The sequence below is a fragment of the Hippopotamus amphibius genome, unplaced genomic scaffold, assembly GCF_030028045.1.
Source record: "Hippopotamus amphibius kiboko isolate mHipAmp2 unplaced genomic scaffold, mHipAmp2.hap2 scaffold_283, whole genome shotgun sequence".
NCBI classification, from domain to species: Eukaryota; Metazoa; Chordata; class Mammalia; order Artiodactyla; family Hippopotamidae; genus Hippopotamus; species Hippopotamus amphibius.
In genome coordinates, this window is record NW_026648402.1 from 46,352 (window position 1) to 61,262 (window position 14,911).

A 14,911-nucleotide genomic window follows, 5' to 3' on the forward strand; every position below is an offset into this window, starting at 1 on the left:
ATATATTCATTATGAATCACTTGTTACTGGCTATTCTTATTTAATTAGCCATCGCATCCCTAATGTCAGTTGTACAAAAAGTTTTAGGGTATACCAGCTTCAAAAAGGACCTAATATTATTGTCTTCTAGGGACTACTGTAACTCGTTGGCAAAGCTGTAAAATTATGAAAGAATCATTATAACCATGAACTTCCTCTATATTAACATTTATCATTGCAACCACTCTATAGCTTGCCTTAATAGTAACAAGTTGAATTCCCTTACCCATACTAAAGCCATTAACTAATATAAAACTAGGAATAAGATATGTTACAATAATGACAAATTTGCTGTGTACTCCAACCTAGGAAAGGGTGAGTTTCAAATGCAAATTATACTTAAAGGACTGGTACATACATTAGAAGCAGCTACACAAGTTCATGTGAGGTAATTCCAGCAATCATTTTCTTATCAGTTACATTAATATGTGGGTCATGTACACTATCTTCACTACTAATTACCAAGAATATTTATGTTTCCCATCATGGCCACTTACCATAGTAAGATTTATTTCAACTGTGAAAGAAATGAATTGAGCTCCATTTGACTCAACTGAAGGAGAATCAGCTTGCATGTTCAATATGCAGTGGGACCATTTCCCTATTCTTCTTAGCTGAGTATGCTGATATCCTCTTGATCAATAATCCTATAAAGTTTCCATTTTTAAAGGTGAAGAATAGTTGATTTACAATGTTGTGTTAGAGGCAGGAGTACAATAATGAGATTCAGCTCTACATACATATACATATTATATTTTAGATTCTTTTCTATTATAGGTTATTTAAAGATATGAAATATAGTTCCCTGTGCTATATAGTAGGACCTTGTTGTTTATCTGTTTTCTCCATATTTATGTGTGTTTGTTAAACCCAAACTCCTAATTTATCCCTCCCCCTCAAAATTCAAAAATTGTTTTAAATCAATTTATTTATTTATTTATTTTCTTGGCTGTGTTGTGTCTTTGTTGCTCCACATGGGCTTTCCCTAGTTGCGGCAAGAGGGGGCTACTCTTCCTTGTGGTGCAAGGGCTTCTCATTGCGGTGGCCTCTCTTGTTGCAGAACAGGGGCTCTAGCCACGTGAGCTCAGTAGTTGCAGCACATGGGCTCAACAGTTGTGGCTCAAGGGCTCTAGAGCGCAGGCTGAATAGTTGTGGCACACAGGCTTAGTTGCTCCGCAGCTTGTGGTATCTTCCTGGGGCAGGCATCAAACCCGTGTCCCCTGCATTGACAGGCGGATTCTTACCTACTGCGCCACCTAGGAAGTCCCAAAATTCAATTTTTAGGAGCATTTCATAACCTCTGTATTCCAGAAATTTACACATTTGGTTTTACTTTTACACTTTAACAATTTTATTTCTATGAGTGCAAGCATCTTACCCACTATTTTGCTATGGCCAACTCACGCATATATTTTTCTTTTTTTTTTTCCAGTAAATTTCTTTTATTTGAATGGTAAAACTTGAGGACAGCTTCGGGAGTAGTGCGAGGGACACAAATAGTGCTACAATCAGTTGCACACTGGTTTCAAGAACTTGACGAAATAGTACTATCAGCAATTTCAAAAATCATCTAATTGAATTAAAATAATATAGCTGCAGCAAAAACATACTCAATAGAATGTGTTTTGCTTCCTTGCAGGGATGTCTTCGTCTTAACTGCAGAGGCAGGATGATAAAATCTCACTGTGATTCAGCTTACAGAACACACACAAAAAATCTAGTTGATTTTTTTTCACAATCAGTATTAATGAAATGTTAAATCAAATTAGTTGTTTATTATTGTTTAGACCAAATTAACATATTGACTAAAGCATTCTTTTTTCAACTTATTTGGCATCTGTAGGCACAGACTCTGTAGTTTGATTGAGGTTATCAATATATTTCAATGAAATGTATTCTTTGAGATAGCATTACTTAATAAATTTTTATCTAAAATATAATTCAAAGGAGTCGACCAATCACTCTTTAGGAGGAATATGATATAAAAGAAAAAAGTGATATAAGAAAAAACTACTATTAGCTATTTTATCTTGGGCTTTCACGGGTTTGTTCATTGTATTCTCATTTTTTAAAAAAATCCAACAATTAAAGCATCATTTTAGTTGACATATGTACTTGTCACCGAGGAAGTCTTTTCTTCTGATCTCTAACCTGAGCCATATGGAACCAAACAAAACACCAAATAATCTGAAGGAGCATTACAAAGTCAGTTTCAAAGAATCCCTCTGGATTCATTTAGCTTCCAACAGTCTATATTTGACAGTTGACTAATGTGATGTGTGTATGTTTTATTTTTTTTAATTGGACTATAATTGCATTACACTCTTGTACCAGTTCTTGAGGTACACCAAGTTCAATCATCTGTATTTATACACATATCCTGTATTCCTTCCCTCCCTCGACTCCCTCGCACCCTCCCTGTCCCAGTCCTCTAAGGCATCATCCATCCTCGAGTTGAACTCCCTTTGTTATACAGCAACTTCCCACCGGCTATCTATTTTACAGTTGGTAGTATATATATGTCTATGCTACTCTATCACTACGTCTCAGCTTCCCCTTCACCCCCCATCCCCTCAAACCTCGAGTTCTCCAGTCCATTCTCTGCATCTGCGTCCTTGTTCTTGTCTTGTCACTGAGTTCATCAGTACCATTTTTAGATTCTGTATAAATGAGTTAGCATACAATATTTGTCTTTCTCTTTCTGACTTACTTCACTCTGTATGACAGACTCTAGGTCTATTCACCTCATTACATCTAGCTCCATCTCATTCCTTTTTATAGCTGAGTAATATTCCATCATATATATATATATGCCACATCTTCTTTATCCATTCATTTGTTGATGGGCATTTAGGTAACTTCCATGTCCTGGCTATTGTAAATAGTGCTGCAATAAACATTATGGTACATGTTTCTTTTGGGGTTATGGTTTTCTCTGGGTATATGCCCAGTAGTGGGATTACTGGATCATATGGTAGTTCTATTTGCACTTTTTTAAGGCACCTGCAAACTGTTTTCCATAGTGGCTGTGCCAACGTACATTCCCACCAACAGTGCAGGAGAGTTCCCTTTTCTCCACACCCTCTCCAACATTTGTTGTTTCCAGATTTTGTGATGATGGCCATTCTGACTGGTGTAAGGTGATACCTCATTGTGACTTTGACATGCATTTCTCTGATGATGAGTGATGTTGAACATCTTTTCATGTGTTTGTTGGCCATCTGTATGTCTTCTTTGGAGAAATGTCTATTTAGGTCTTCCGCCCATTTGTGGATTGGGTTATTTGCTTTTTTGGTATTAAGGTGCATGAGCTGCTTGTCTATTTTGGACTTTAATCCTTTGTCCGTTGTTTCATAGGCAACTATTTTTCCCCATTCTGAGGGTTACCTTCTTGTCTTGTTTATGGTTTCTTTTTTTGTCTGTTTGTTTGTTTGTTTATGGTTTCTTTTGCTGTGCAAAAGCTTTTAACTTTCATGAGGTCCCATTTGTTTATTCTTGATTTTATTTCCATGATTCTAGGAGGTGGGTCAAAAAGATCTAGCTTTGATGGATGTCATAGAGTGTTCTACCCATGTTTTCCTCTAGGAGTTTTATAGTGTCTGGCCTTACATTTAGGTCTTTAATCCATTTGGAATTTATTTTTGTGTATGGTTTTAGGAATTGTTCTAATTTCATTCTTTGACATGTTGCTGTCCAATGTTCCCAGCACCACTTATTGAAGAGGCTGTCTTTTTTCCATTGTATATTCGTGCCTCCTTTGTCAAAGATAAGGTGCCCATATGTGTTTGGGCTTACCTCTGAGTTCTCTATTCTATTCCATTGATCTTCCTTTCTATTTTTGTGCCAGTACTATGCTGTCTTGATCCCTGCGGCCTTGTAGGATAGTTTGAAGTCAGGATGCCTGATTCCACCAACTCCATTTTTCCTTCTCAAGATTGCTTTGGCTATTCGGGGTCTTTTGCGTTTCCATACAAATTGTAAGATTTCTTGCTGTAGTTCTGTGAAAAATGCCATTGGCAATTTGATTGGGTTTGCATTGAATCTGTAAATTGCTTTGGGTAGTACAGTCATTTTCACGATGTTGATTCTTCCAATCCAAGAACATGCTATGTCCCTCCATCTGTTTGTGTCATCTTTGATTTCTTTCATCAGTGTCTTAAAGTTTTCTGCATACAGATCTTTTGCCTCCTTAGGCAGATTTATTCGTAGGTATTTTATTCTTTTTGTTGCAGTGGTAAATGGGAGAGTTTCCTTCATTTCTCTTTCTGCTCTTCCGTTGTTCGTGTATAGGAATGCAAGAGATTTCTGTGCATTAATTTTGTATCCTGCTACTTTACTAAACTCATCAATTAGTGCGAGCAGTTTTCTGGTAGAGTCTTTAGGGTTTTCTATGTATAATATCATGTCATCTGCACAGAATGACAACTTTATTTCTTCTTTTCCAATTTGGATTCCTTTTATTTCATTTTCATCTCTGATTGCTGTGGCTAAAATTTCCAAAACTATGCTGAATAATAATGGTGAGAGTGGACACCCTTGTCTTGTTCTTAGAGGGAATTCTTTCAGTTTTTCCCCATTGAGAACGATGTTGGCTTTTGGTTTCTCATATATGGCTTTTATTATGTTGAGGTAATTTCCTTCTATGCCCATTTTCTGGAGAGCTTTTATCATAAATGGATGTTAAATTTTGCCAAAAGCTTTTTCTGCATCTATTGAGATTATCATATGGATTTTATCCTTCAATTTGTTGATATGATGTATCACATTGATTGATTTGCATATATTGAAGAATCCTTGCATCCCAGGGGTAAACCCCACTTAATCATGGTGTATGATTTTTTTAATGTGCTGTTGGATTCTGTTAGCTAGTATTTTCTTGAGGATTTTTGCATCTATATTCATTAGTGATATTAGTCTGTAATTTTCTTCTTTTGTGACATCTTTGCCTGGTTTTGCTGTCAGGGTGATGGTGGCCTCATAGAATGTGTTTGGGAGTGTTCCTTCTTCTGCAATATTTTGGAAGAGTTTGAGAAGGATACGTGTTAGCTCTTCTCGAAATGTTTGATAGAATTCACCTGTGAGTCCATCTGGCCTTGGGCTTTTGTGTGTTGGGAGATTTTTAATCACTGCCTCAATTTCCGTCCTTGTGATTGGTTTGTTCATAGTTTCTATTTCTTCCTGGTTCAGTCTTGGAAGATTGTATTTTTCTAAGAATTCATCCATTTCTTCCAGGTTATCCAATTGATTGGCATATAGTTGCTTGTAGTAGTCTCTCATGATGTTTTGTATTTCTGAGGTGTCTGTTGTTACTTCTCCTTTTTCATTTCTAATTCTGTTGATTTGCATCTTCTCCCTTTTTTTCTTGATGAGTCCGGCTGGTGGTTTATCAATTTTGTTAATCTTCTCAAAGAACCAGCTTTTAGTTTTATTAATTGTTGCTATTGCTTCCTCCCTTTCTTTTTCACTTATTTCTGCTCTGATCTTTATGATTTCTTTCCTTCTGCTCACTTTGGGGTTTCTTAGTTCTTCTTTTTCTAAGTATTTTAGGTGTAAGATTAGGTTGTTTATTTGATATTTTTCTTGTTTCTTGAGGTAGGACTGTATTGCTATAAACTGCCCTCTTAGAACTGCTTTTGCTGCGTGCCATAGGTTTTGGGTTGTTGTGTTTTCATTGTCATTTGTTTCTAGATATTTTTTGATTTCCTCTTTGATTTCTTTAATGATTTCTTGATTGTTTAATAGTGAAATGTTTAGTCGCCATGTGTTTGTATTTTTTGCAGTTTTTTTTCCTGTAATTGATATCTAGTCTCATGGTGTTGTGGTCTGAGAAGATGCTTGGTATGATTTCAATTTTCTTGAATTTGCCAAGGTTTGATTTGTGACCCAAGCTGTGATCTATTCTGGAAAATGTTCTGTGTGCCCTTGAGAAGAAAGTGTATTCTGTCGTTTTTGGATGGAATGTCCTATAAATATCAATTAAGTTGAGATGGTCTAATGTGTTATTTAAAGCCGTGTGTCTTTATTTATTTTCTGTTTGGAGGATCTGTCCATTGGTGTAAGTGGGGTGTTCAAGTCTCCCACTATTATTGTGTTACTGTCGATTTCCCCTTTTATGGCTGTTAGCATTTGCCTTATGTATTCAGGTGCTCCTATGTTGGGGGCATAGATATTTACCATTGTGATATGTTCTTTTTGGATGGATCCCTTGATCATCATGTAGTGTCCTTCATTGTCTCTTGTAATAGTCTTTACTTTCAAGTCTAATTTGTCTGATATGAGTATTGCTACTCCAGCTTTCTTTTGACTTCCATTTGTATGGAATATCTTTTTCCATCCCTTTACTTTCAGTCTATATGTATCCCTTGGTCTGAAGTGGGTTTCTTGTAGGCAGCATATAGAAGGGTCTTGTTTTTATATCCATTCAGCCAGTCTGTGTGTTTTGGTTGGAGCATTTAATCCATTTACATTTAAGGTGATTACTAACATGTGTGTTCCAATTACCATTTTCTTAATTGTTTTGGGTTTGTATTTGTAGGTGTTTTCCTTTTCTTGTGTTTCCTACTTAGAGAAGCTCCTTTAGCACTTGTTGTAAGGCTGAATTCTCTTAACTTTTGCTTGTCTGTAAAGCTTTTGATTTCTCCATCGAATCCGAATGAGATTCTTGCTGGGTAGAGTATTCTTGGCTGTAGGTTTCTCTCCTTCAGGACTTTCAGTATATCCTGCCATTCCCTTCTTGCCTGCAGAGTTTCTGTAGAAAGGTCAGCTGTTATCCTTATGGGTTTTCCCTTATATGTTATTTGTTGCTCTTCTCTTGCTGCTTTTAATATTTTTTCTTTGTATTTAATTGTCATTAGTTTGGTTAACATGTGCCTCGGTGTATTTCTCCTTGGGTTTATTCTGTATGGGACTCTCTGTGCTTCTTGGACTTGATTAATTATTTCCTTTCCCATGTTGGGGAAGTTTTCCACTATAACCTCTTGAAATATTTTCTCAGACCCTTTCTTGTTTTCTTCTTCTTCTGGGATGCCTATAATTCGAATGTTGGTATGCTTAATGTTATCACTGAGGTCTCTGAGACTGTCTTCTATTCTCTGCATTCTTTTTTCTTTTTCCTGCTCTATGGCAGTTATTTCCCCGATTCTATCTCCCAACTCACTTATTCTTTCTTCTGCCTCAGTCATTCTGCTGGTTATACCATCTAGAGTATTTTTAATTTCAGTTATTTTGTTTTCCATTGCTGCTTGTTTTTCTGAGTTCTTATGAACTGTTTCTTGTACTTTCTCCATTTTGTTATTGAGATTTTGTATCATTTTTACTAACATTACTCTCAATTCTTTTTCAGGCATTTCTCCTATTTCCTCTTCATTTATTTGGTCTTGTGGGTTTTTTTCCTGCTCCTTGGACTGCATGGTGTTTCTTTGTTTCCTCATGGTTGTCCAAACTTCTGGGGTGCTTGTCCCAGCGATAGAGGGGTTTATAGAAGACTATCCAAGCCCCAGACTAATGTTCGAGTGTTGGGTTACACAAATACTAAGTGTAGGAAACACATACATGTATAAGACACACAATTACTGAATCCATTAGGACATAAAGCCCTGGAAAGACCTGACAAAAGAACCCCAGTATGCTATCAGATATTCAAAGAGAAACCCAACAGAAATTGAAAACCAAAACAGAACAAAACAGAAACAAAAGCAAAAATAAACAAGCAAACAAATAACACCTTACACATACAAACACTAATCCAGGGAGTTATTGTAAGCTAGGATCAAATATAAAAAAGAGCTAGAGTACAACCAGGCAGAATGGAGATTCTCAGAATGAAATTAGACAATTGTACTAAGAGCTAAGATAAAGACAAAAACCTAATATTAAATACCAAGACGGTGTGTCATCTGGAGAATAGAGCAAGGAGTCTGAGCAGATCGATAGTTTTGCTGCTAAGTATGTTAAGATAAAATAAACTAAAAATGGGTGGAAGACAGAGGAACAGAAGAGCGTAGTGTGACTGGAAATATGCAAATAAAAAGAAAGGAATAGAAATGTATAAAAGATAGAGATGAAAGGAAGGTAGGAGAGATATATAGTCCATACTACCAAAAACTTAGCTAGAAATAGAAGTATATAAAAAGGCAAAAAAATAAAAATAGAATAAAAAATAGAATTAAAAAAGTGTTATAAAACTTGTAGATCCCTTAGGACTAAGATTGTAATTAATAAAGGGGAAAAAAAAAAACCAGAACTGATTCCAGAATGCACCAGTTCAATAGAATTGATAATAATATTTCTCTTTCCTTAGAGTCTCAGCTGTAAGTGTCCTTCTACTCGCCTTGGGTTTTTTGTATTATTCTGTGACCAGCACAGCTTCCGTTGTTGTTCATCTGTAAGCGCTGGTGTGTGGGGAGGGAGAGGGTACAATAGTGGCTCCTTCCCCTGGGAGTGAGTGAGCAGTGGCGCACTGTTGTTTCCGTTGGGCTTGGAGGTGCCTGTTGCAGAGGGATGCTGGTGGCTCAGGTGTAAACAGAAACTCTCAGAGTTGGACCTCTCTCCAGGTTTTTTTTTTTTTTTTTTTTTTTTCTTGGCAGCCTCCCTGCTGCTGGTGCTCCTAGCCTGCTCTCAGCTGCTTTCTGGCTCTTTACGCTAGGCCTGCCCGAGGGCCTGAAGGTACTTCTTATCCCTGAGTGCCTTAGGTGGCCCTCAGGGATCCCTCCACTGCCTGCTGCAGGCCCTGAAAGAGAGAGAGAGAGGCTATGCCTGCTGCTCCTCCCGCCCCTCCCCCCCCGCCCATGAGCCTGAAGCATCCAGCAGCCATCATGGCCGGGCAGCTCTCAGGGGCAGGCTCTCTTTGTCGTGGACCTCTTCCCTCCTGTCCTCTCAGTGTGTCACCTTACTGGCAACAATTTTTCTCACCCTGAACCAGCTCTCCAGTTCCCACGCTCCCGCTGCCGGACCCTCTGTTCAGCTGTGAATCGATGTCTCAGTCTGGGAATGCTGAGCAGTGGTGCAGACCCTCCGTGTTCTTTTCAATCCCTCCCATCTGCCACAGCTGAGCCGCTTCACCCTCTTTGAGCCATCGTAGATGCCTCCTTACCAGTTATGTTGGGATCCTTGTGGTCCTCTCTGGTCATCTGCTGGTGTTCAGTTGGTTCTCTGTGGCAATTATTGCGTCTTTTGGTGCATTCCCAATGCATCTGTGGAGAGGGATGCATTCCACGTTCCACTACTTTGCCGCCATCTTTTCTCCTTGTACGCATTTCTTATGAAAGAATTTCCTGCCACAAACCTTAGCCATATGTATGTGACAGGTTTCAATCTCCATTACATTATCACTAAGCCAGCACTAACATAAAAAAAGAGTTACTCTAGTTTTAAGCCAATGATAGTGGAGAAGATTTCGGACTTGAGTGAATGCTGTAATACGTTGAGTCTTTTGGAATGCTGGGATTGGGTGAATGTGTTTTGCAAGGGGATGAACAAGAATGTTTGAGAGCCAGAGGGCTGACTGCAGTAGGCAGAAAAATGACCCCCAAAGATATCAGGTTCTCATCCTGAGAACATGTGGATGTTATATTATCTGGGAAAAGGGTCTTTGTAGATGTGATAACTTAAGAATGTCAAGCTGGAGACATTATCATGGGTTGTCAAGGTGGGCCCTAAATGCAGAGAGAGATTTGGCCGACACAGAGGAGAAGACCATGCATGCCAAGATGGAGAAGAGAAAGACTTGAAGATGTTGGCCTTGAAGACGGGGGTGATGAGCCACAAACCAAGAACTGCTGGCAGCAGTGGGGAACAGATTCTCCACTGGAGCCTTCAGACGCATAGCCCTGCTGACACTTTGGCTTTGGTCCAGGTTGCTGACTTTGGGCTTCAGGCCTCCAGAGCTGTGAGAGATTAAATTTCTGTTGTTTTTGGTAACCATGGTTGTCATAATTTGTCACAGCAGCCCTAGGATTTTTGTACCAGAGCTGGGGTGTTGTAAGAAATACCTAAACTGGGAATGGCTTCAGAATTGAGTAGTATGTAGAGGCCGGAAGAATTTTGAGGCACATGATAAAAAAAGGCTAGACTGCCTTCAGCTCATTATTAGTAGACCTGTGGACAGAAAACATGCTTTGGTGAAAATTCAGAATGACGTGGAAGCATGGGAGAAAATGCTTATATAGTCTTAGAGAGTACGTATTTCATCATAACAGAATGTTGGTAGAGAGATAAACATTAAAGGCACTTCTGATGATAGCTCAGAGGAAATGAGGAACATGTCACTGGAAATTAGAAAAAAGCAAACCTTGCTATCTAGTGGCAGGAGATTTAGCCAAGTTCTATCCTACACTTAGGTGGAAAGCAGGACTTACAGCAATGACCTTGGTATTTAGCTGACAAGACTGCCAAGCAAAATGTTGAAAATATGGCCTGGTTTCTTCTTGCTGGTTGTAAAAAGACGTGAGAATAAAGAACTAAATCGAGAGCAACGTTGAACAAAAAGAAACTGGTTCTTTATGGTCTGAGAAATTGCCAGCCTATCGAGATTGCAAAAATTATGCTAAAATTAAGAGAATCACTCTTAGGAAATCATGTTGTGCAGAGAAGTGCAAAGGTGTCCTTTGCTGGTTCTGAAGAAGTCCAACGTGTGACTCATGGATTCTCTCAAGAAACTCGGAAGGCAGGAATAGAGATGGGATTATTCAGGAAAGGTCTTTGGAGGACCTTCTTGTCTAAGGGTATTTATCCCTGTGACATACCTGGCAGATCTACAAGATTTATGCGAATGCTATATTAGCAGAGCTAGCTTGTACTGAAAGGGATTGCGAGAGGACACAAATGAAGGAAGGCTGCTGGACTCCAGATTCTACAGGAAAGAAACAAGCTGACAAAACTACTCAGCTGCAAATATGTGCGATCCATCAAGAGAAAGGAAGCATGACTGTAGGTAAAAAACCTTAGTGTCAGAGGGCAGAGCCATGAGCCCAGAGGATGGAACCTCAAGCCACAAAGGATTATTTGCAGGCCTTGAAACGTACTGACATTTGCCCTGCTGAATTCTGAAATTGCTACAAGTCAGAGACTCCTTTCTTCTCGTGTCTTCCTTTTGGAATAGGATTGTCTATAACTGTTATTCTAGGCTTGTCCCCAATATATTTTGGGAACAGATAAGTTGTTTTTCCTTTCATTGGTCCAGATATTTAGGGGAATTTTATTCAAGGCTGGCTTATATCCAGGGTCACACCCATACCAAAGGGAGATGATTTAGGTGATAAGACGGAGACTTTTTAATCTTCTAATTTTATTGTATTTTTAAGTATTTATTTATTTGTTCATTTATTTATTGGCTGCATTGGGTCTTTGTTGCTGGGCACAGGTTTTCTCTTGTGGTGATGAGCGGGGGGTTCTCTTTGCTGCGGCACGTGGACTTCCCATTGCAGTGGATTTCTTGTTGCAGAGCACAGACTCTAGGCATGTGGGCTCAGTTGTTGTGGCTCCTGGGCTCTAGAGCACAGGCTCAGTAGCTGTGGTGCATAGGCTTAGTTGCTTTGAGGCAGGTGGGATCTTCCTGGACCAGGGATTGAACACATGTCCCCTGCATTGGTAGGCAAATTCTTAACCACTGCACCACCAGCGAAGTCCCGAGACTGAGACTTTTGAGCAGGTGATATTTCCATGAGACGTTGTACTTGAGCTGATGGTATAAAGGATTGAGGTTTGGGGGATTATAAGATGGAGTGAATGTATTTTGCACGTGGAACAGACATGAATCTTTGGAAGACAGAGGGCAGACATTGGTGCACTGAGTAATGACTCCCACAGATGAGAGATTCTAGGACCCTGTAAATATTACCTTATTAGAAAAACTGGTCTGGGAAGATGTGATTACATTCAGAATTTTGAGATTGGGAGAGTATCCTGGATTATCAAGGTGGCTCCCAGAGGAACTCATGGAATCCTGATAAGAGGGAGGCAGAGGTACATTTGACACACATGGGAGATGTGAAGGCAGAGGGAAAAGAGATTTGAAGATGCTGCCGTAGAAGAATGGAGACTTGTGGCCATAAGCCGAGGGATTCCAGCAGCCACCAGGCGCTGGAGAAGAGAGGGAATGAATTCACCCCAGAGATTCCAGAGACAGTGTGGCCCTGCCAATATCTTCATCTTGGCCCAGTGATACTGATTTCACACGATGGCCCCAAGAACCATGAGATAGTAAATTTATATTGTTTTAAGCCACCAAGGTTCTCATACATTGCTAGAATTAGCCCAGGAAACTGATAGAGGTTGGATTACTAATCCTTTCTCTGAATATTTCATAGATTTATTCATTCAGTCAGTCATTCACTGACTCAAAGATTACTACCTCTTAAGTTCCCAGTTTCGTGCCTAAAGGCAGAAAAATAAATTAGTGCAATAAAATATGATACAAGATGTAGTGAAGGAATGAATTGCAGGCTTAGGCGAACTAGGAAAAGAGAAAATTAAAAAATAAAGAGGTCTTGGAGGATGGATAGAACACCAGTTGGCAAACACTAGAAAAATGTTAAAAGCATTGGCACATCCATGGTTGTCATACGTAAAACAGCAGGGGATGGGGACACCGTCGACAACTCCACACTCCTCTCACAATTCTCATGATTATCTCCTTCCAGGTCAGGTCCAAGGCTCATAACGCAGCAAGTAAACCAATACGTATTTCAGGAAGAGTTCCTTGGAAGGCATCCTCCGAGGGGCCCCATTTCCTACAGATCTGCTCTCTCACCCAGTTACCCCAACACCCTCCCCCTTTGCCGTCCGCGTGACAGGTTACTCATTACACAACCCCTGAGGCCACAGCTCTCTTCGTTCTCCCCTGAACCCTGGGCTCTGTCTAAACGCCAGGGCACGTAAGCACTTACATTCATTCCTCTCCACTTTCCCCCAGTCCTGTGGTTGCCTTCCACCCCCCTCTGCCCCCCACGCAGGGACGCTTGGACTCTGACTCTTTCCCCCACTTGGCTGATCTTCTTGCCCACAGCATAGGGGCAGTAAGGGAAAGAGCTTTGAAGTGGGAGAGGCTGGGTTTGAATTCGGGTTGTAACTCTTTCCTTCCCTCCCTCAGTTCTCAGCTTCTTCTATGTAGTTGGGCTCATGATACACAGTAGTAGCTAACTCTAGTGAGCACTGCCTAGGTTTTAGGCACTAAGAAAAGAACACTATATGTTTTCTCCCACAGCAATCCTACAAAACAGATTTTTTAAAAAAAATCCCCATAATCGAGGGAAGAAAACTGAGGCACAAAGAGGTTAGCTGCTTGCCCAGGGTCACTCTTGGTAAGGGGCAGAGCCAGGATTCAAAGCCAGGAGGTCTGGTTGCAGAGACTTTGCTGTTAACCATGAATGTAAAGAGATGATTAGCGGGTTGAGCCTCTGGTCCACACATGACAGCCCCCTGATTTTCCAGGGGAGTTTCATGTTTGATCTGTTTCCCAGTGTTTCCAAGCAGCAGGAGCGTGTCTCAGGTGATCAAGTCCATGTGCTGGTATAAATGCAAGCCTCACGGTCCAGGGCTGCTGTTGTGAGAAAGGGTTGGGCAAACCATGTGCTTAGATGTAGCAGTCATTGAAAATGATGTTTACGGAGAATTTTCAATGAGCTTATGACAAAGTGATCAAAGAAGACTGTACAATTGTCTGTAGCGTCTGAGCTAAACTCTTTAAAAGACTGTGTCAGCTGTGGTCAACATCTATTAAGCAGTAAACATTTTTCCTATTCGTTTGGCACCCACACGACCCAACCAAGGAAGGACTGCTTGAAGAGTGTCACGAGGCGCTCTCCGTCCTTGTACTTTCCATAGCCTGGACCAGAGGACTGTGCCTGCTGATGATGCCCAATAAATGCTTACTGATTTGAAGAACGAATGAAGGAGGGAGGAAGCACCACTTTGCACTGGTTAGATCATCATCTTCAGCAGACTGGGGTCAGTTTGGAGAGTCATATTTTTAAAAGGAAATTAATATTTTTATTCCAGGACGCTTCCTGGCTCAGTCTATGGGCAACAGAAAGGCAGAAGAGGGGATGTAGTCAGTTCCCAAGGCAGCAGCTTGAAGTTGTTACTGCGGTAGGGAGATCACCCCAGGCACTTCCTGTTTTCTGCATTTGATAAAGTTGGGTTTGATGCTGATGCAATTTGTCATATCTTGTTTATTTTACTCTCCTACGACAACCAGGCAAGAGTCTTTTAAACCTAACTATTTGCTTGCTGTTCCCATCCAGTGGAAAGCACAGAACTATTCTGTTTATTTTCCCCTGGGGTCAATCTATATCACCACTTTGTACCTGGAGTGAGATACAGAAGTGATTCTGAGACAGTGAGGTACCTTTTTCTGTACTCTGCACGATGCTGGCAGTAAAAGCAGGAAAGGTTTTAAAACTATGTCCTCGATGTTCGCGTAGTGCTTGTGCTTTCCAAAGCACAATCACAACTACTCCTCAATTTACCAGGTGTTAGTAACCTTGTTTTGTGGACAAGAAAACAGGGCCAGAGATGTCAGTTGACTTTTCAAGACACAAAGCAAGTACATGTCAGAGTTAAGACCATTGCCTTAAATTTCCAGCTCCAAGTTTGCTACTACCTGACCCTCACTCATTTTGTAGCTACTTGCTGTGTGCTGGCATTGTGCTAAGTGCTTTCTCTGTGACGTCCCTCAGCCTTTCAATCCTCTGTCCTAGAGCACACACCAGCCTCCTGATTACCTTGCCAACCTTATCTCAGGCCACTGTTCCCCCTGGTGGCAACTCCGGGGATACACCACACTTTTTCCTACTCTAGACACTCTGTGTTTGCTGTTCCCTCTGCCTGGAGTCTCTTCCCTTACTCTTCACATGGTCAGCTCCTTATTCTCCTT